Consider the following 6,000-nt stretch of genomic DNA (forward strand, 5'->3'; position numbering starts at 1 on the left):
AATTGGGTCAATGGGCTGAGGGGTGGCTGATGGAGTTTAATTTGGATAAATGTGACCGAACTTGTACAATTAATGACAGGGCCCTGGAAAATGTTGTAGAACAGAGACACCAAGGGGTTTTTTGAAATTTGTGTCATAGTTGGACAGGGTGGTTAAGAAAGTGTTTAAAGCACGTGTCTTCATTACTCAGGCCTTTAGGTATAGGACTTGAAGTCATGTTGAGGTTTACAGGATCTATGGTATCCTGAAGCATTGGTCATGCTGCCTGTTATAGGAAGGATCTTATTAAACTGGTGAGGGTTCAGAGAAGCTTTACTGAGATGATACCAGTAATTTTTCTTTATTCATTCATGGGATGAGGATGACACTGGCTCGGCAGCATTTATTGTCCATCCCTAATTACCCAGAGGGCAGTTCAGATTCAATCACGTTGTTGTGCATCTGGAGCCACATGTTGGCCAGACCAGGTTAGGGTGGTAGTTTCAGAGATAATGGGAACTGCAGATGCTGGAGAATCCGAGATAACACAGTGTGTAGCTGGATGAACACAGCAGGCCAAGCAGTGCTCCTAAGATGCTGCTTGGCCTTCTGTGTTCATCCAGCTCTACATTGTTATCTAGGATGATAGCTTCGTTCCCTAAGGGACATAGAGCATAGAACATAGAACATTACAGCACAGTACAGGCCCTTTGGCCCTCGATGTTGTGCCGACCTGTCATACCGATCTGAAGCCTGTCTAACCTACACTATTCCATGTACGTCCATATGCTTATCCAATGACGACTTAAATGTACCTAAAGTTGGTGAATCTACTACCTTTGCAGGCAAAGCTTTCCATTCCCTTACTACTCTGAGTAAAGAAACTACCTCTGACATCTGTCCTATATCTTTCACCCCTCAACTTAAAGCTCGCCGTCACCATCCTAGGAAAAAGGCTCTCCCCGTGCGCCCTATCTAACCCTCTGATTATATGTTTCAATTAAGTCACCTCTCAATCTTCTTCTCTCTAATGAAAACAGCCTCAAGTCCCTCAGCCTTTCCTCGTAAGACCTTCCCTCCATACCAGGCAACATCCTAGTAAATCTCCTCTGCGCCCTTTCCAAAGCTTCCACATCCTTCTTATAATGCGGTGACCAGAACTGTACACAATACTCCAAGTGCAGCCGCACCAGAGTTTTGTACAGCTTCACCATAACCTCTTGGTTCCAGAACTCGATCCCTCTATTGATAAAAGCTAAAACACTGTATGCCTTAACAGCCCTGTCAACCTGGGTGGCAACTTTCAATGATCTGTGTACATGTAGATTAGTGAGCCAAATGTGTTTTTCCAACAATCAACAATGGATTCACGTTAACATTAGATTTTTAGTTCCAGATATTTTATGGAATTCAAATTCCAACGTCTGTTGTGGCAGGATTTGAACCAGTGTCCCTAGAATGTTATCTGGGTCTTTGGGTTAACAGTCTAACTATGGCCTAGTGGTACTGGATGGTTTAAGATGTAATAATAGACTGGAAAGGCTGGAACATTTTTTTTCATTAAAGCATAGGAGTTTAAGGGGTGGCCTTACAGAGGGTTATAAAATTGAGGGGCATAGATAAATGATATTTTCCCTAGGCTGGGTGAGTTCAAAACTAGGGGGCATAGAACATTGCAGCACAGTACAGACCCTTAGGTTGACGAAATATCGAGGGCCAGTGAAACCAATCTGAAGCCCATCTAACCTACACTATCCCATTATCATCCATATTTTTATCCAATGACAATGTAACTTTTTTTAACTTGAGAGGAGAAAGATTTAAAAAGGACGTGAGAGGTAACTTTTTCACAGTGGTTCATGTGTGGAATGAACTGTCATGGAAAGGTGGGGATACAGGCACGGTTACAATGTTTAAAAGACATTTAGATTAGTAGATGAATAGGAGAGTTTGGAGGAATATGGGCCCAGCGCAAACAGGTGGGACTAGTTTAGTTTGGGATTATGGTCTGTGCAGACTGTTTGGACTGAGGGTCTGTTTCCACGCTGTATGACTCTCTCTTCCTTAAGTGCCTTTTAAGGTTTGGGAGACACTCACTTCTCCTCCCCTCCCAGGTAAGTGCATTCCAGGTTCCCACCACACTCTAGATGAAAATATTTTTCCTCAAATCCCTAAAACTCCTGCCCTTCACCTTTAAATTATGCTCCCTCATTATTGACCCTTCAACTAGGGGAAACAGCTGTTTTCCATCTAGCCTGTACACCCCCTCAATCTTATATTTTAATCAAGTCCCCCTCTTCAATCTTCCCTGCTCTAAAGAAAACATCCTGAGCCTATCCAGACAGGAACACAGCAGACCAGGCAGCATCAGAAAGCAACCCCCGCCCCCAGCCTCATCCCATGACTAACTCTCCCCCTCATCCCCAAGCAGCATCACAGGAGCACAAAAGCTGATGTTTCGGGTCTAGGCCCGAAACGTCAGCTTTTGTGCTCCTGAGATGCTGCTTGGCCTGCTGTGTTCATCCAGCTTCACACTTTGTTATCTTGGATTCTCCAGCATCTGCAGTTCCCATTATCTCCCTCTCGTCCCCACCTCCTTGACCTGACACAACCTGTCTGTCTTCTTTCCCACCTATCCGCTCCTCCCACCTCACTGACCAATCCCTATGACTGCCTACCTGCACTCACCTATCACCATCCCACCTACCTTCCCTAGCCCCACCCCAATTCTCTTTTTATTTCAGAGCTCACTTGCACCTCCCCACAATTTCTGAAGAGGTGTTCTGACCCGAAACGTCAACTTCCCTGCTCCTCTGCTGCCTGGCCTGCTGTGTTCCTCTAGCTCTATACTGTTAGCTCAGACTCCAGCATTGACAGTTCTTATTATTTCTGAGTTTATCCAGCCTCTCCATCACTAAAATATTCCAACACTGGCAATGTCCTGGTGAATCTCTCCTGCACACATTCAGGGTAGTCATATCCTTCCAATAGAGTGGTAACCCGAACTGCACATAGTACTCCAGCTTTAGCCTAACCATAATCATGTATAGCACCAACATAACCTCCATGCTCTTGTAACCTAAGCCTCAACTGAAAAAAGGTAATTGTCCTGTATGCTTTCTCAGTGGCCCTATTATCCTGTTGCACCGCCTTCAGCAATTTGTGTACAAGTATCTCAAAATCCACCTGTTCCTCTCAGCTTCCTGGTGTCCCACCATTCACTGAGTTCTGAAGAACATAACCAATGACCGTTTAAATGCTCTTAAAGTTGGTGAGTTTACTACTGTTGCAGGCAGGGCATTCCACTCCCTTCTCTCTGAGAAAAGAACCTACCTCTGACATCGGTCTTATATCTATCACCCCTCAATTTAAAGCTACATCCCCTCGTGCTAACCATGACCATCTGAGGAAAAAGACTCTCACTGTCCACCCTAACTAATTCTCTGATCATCTTGTAAGTCTCTATTACATCCCCTCTTAATGTTCTTCTCTCCAACAAAAACAGCCTCAAGTCCCTCAGCTGACCTGAAGCATTAACTCTGCTTTCCCTCCACACAATTTCTCATACCTGCTGGGATTTTTCAGCAATTACTGACTTTGCTTCTGATTACCAGCATCCGTAGTTCTTTGATTTTTGTTTTATTCATTGAGTATTTCCCTGCCGTGTTACTTGTTCCAAAGTGTGTCAGATCACACTTTTCAGGGTTAAATTCTTTGCCCTGAAGACGGAACAAATTTCAGTTTAACGACTAAAACACAGCTCCACTATGCAATATTTAGTCAGCACAGAGAAGGAGAGTAATAATTGGCTTTTGCACAGATTGTAGCGAGCCCTTTGTTCCCAAGACTCCATACATTGTTCTAGGTACGGCTAATAACTACGCTCACCTTGAGGTCTGGCCTTTTACAGTGCTGTTGTCTGATGACCGCACATGGAGAACAAGAATGATCTCTTCCTTCATTGTTAGCCCTGGAGGATGAACTCTTCTGCAAAATAGCTTTCAGCAGCAGCCAATTAATTATGGAAATGACTTGATTCCTTTACACTGGCTTGCAATTACGTAGTGACTTTAGTAAAATGTCCCAAGTCACTTCAAAGGAATGTGATAAAATAAACACTGACACTGGAGCAAGGAAGATCTCGGGACGGGTAGCAAAATGTTTGGATCAAAGGTATATGTTGCAGTCAATCTGACAACAAAAGAGAGGTCGCGAGATGGAAAGGCAAAAGGGAAAGAATTCCAGGGCTCAGGGCTAGGTGACTGAACGTACAACTAGGGAACAGGAAGTAAGGGATAATGGGAACTGCAGATGCTAAAGAATCTGAGATAACAAAGCATGGAGCTGGATGAACACAGGAGGCCAAATTGCTAGGAAGTAAGGGAAATCCTTCCAAAGTGAAATCAGAAGAGAAAAGACTGGCTGGTGTTCTGTGCTGATCCTATTGATGTTCGAGATAGAGATACGTTTCTCCTGCGTGCAAATCACAACCAGACTATTGAAGCCAAAGTCAATGTTTGGCCAGCTTGCCTCTGTTTTTTTTTCTGTTAGCAATTTAATTGGTTCAATTCTCCTGCTGTTTTGAAATGGGCTTGCAATACATTCCCTTTTCATATATTTCACCAATTCTCTTTTGAACGATATTATCAAGCTTCCATTCAGAACCTGGTAGTGTCTTCCAGATCTTAACAACAAGCTTTTTAAAACATTCTTTTGATCTCACCTTTTGCTTCTTTGGCTAATCATGTTAAAACCTGTTGTATGGCATTCCAACCATCTTAATTCTTCGACCAAAATTTGGCATTCTTTGTTGCCTTCTCAACTCTTTTATAGTGAGAGTAAGGCTTGTCTAACACTGACCCCATCTCACAACAAGGGGATGTATACAGTGTAAATTTCCCTTCAGACTGTCCCCATCAAACATTCCCAGGACAAGAACAGCACAGAGTTAGATTCAGAATAAAGGTTCCACCATATTGTCCCTGACAAACCATCTCAGGACAAGTACAGTATGAGTTTCAATGCAGAGTAAAGATTCCTCTACACTATCTCCATCAAACAATCCCAGGTCAGAATAAAGTTCCCTCTACTCTTTTAAACTGAAAGTAAAACATCCTCAACTCTGTTCCCATCAGATATCAGAGATAATGGGAACTGCAGATGCTGGAGATTCCAAGATAATAAAATGTGAGGCTGGATGAACACAGCAGGCCAAGCAGCATCTCAGGAGCACAAAAACTGACGTTTCGGGCCTAGATGAAGGGTCTAGGCCCGAAACGTCAGCTTTTGTGCTCCTGAGATGCTGCTTGGCCTGCTGTGTTCATCCAGCCTCACATTTTATTATCCCATCAGATATCCCCAGGTTAAGTAAATGATGGAGTTAGATACAGAAGAAAGCTCCCTCTATACTTTTAAACAGAAAGCCGCAAAGCATTGAAACAAAACAGTTAAATAGCCCCAGAGGAACTGCCGATGCTGGAGAATCTGAGATAATAAGATGAAGAGCTGGATGACCACAACAGGCCAAGCAGCATCAGGGGAGCAAGAAGGCTGATGTTTCAGGCCTGAAGAAGGGTCTAGGCCCAAAATGTCAGCGTTCCTGCTCCTCTGATGCTGCTTGGCCTGTTGTGTTCATCCAGCTCTACACCGTGTTATCCCAGTTAAATAGCCCCAGCTGGGGCGCTATAACAAGAAACACAAATTAACGCTTTCACAGAGTCTGACCTACGGCACCTCAAGTGGGGACTGGTGAAAGCACCATCTTATAGACATTAACAGCTCCAGACAGCGGGCCATGAAGGGCCTTGTTGTTCCTGATAGCTTGCCCTGCTTTCGTGGTTCTTTCTATGCTCTGTTATCTCTGGAGAGGGAGCATGCGGTGCTGACTGGCATGATTGAGGCCTTTGGGTAGGCACTGCTGGGGCTGTGGTATGTCATCAACCCAAAAATAAGTTTCCATTCCATTATGTAAGATTGTAGTAACTGTTAATTGTGTTTTTTTTGTTGTTGTTGTCTTCTCTG

This window comes from Stegostoma tigrinum, chromosome 18 (genome assembly GCF_030684315.1).
Source record: "Stegostoma tigrinum isolate sSteTig4 chromosome 18, sSteTig4.hap1, whole genome shotgun sequence".
NCBI lineage: Eukaryota > Metazoa > Chordata > Chondrichthyes > Orectolobiformes > Stegostomatidae > Stegostoma > Stegostoma tigrinum.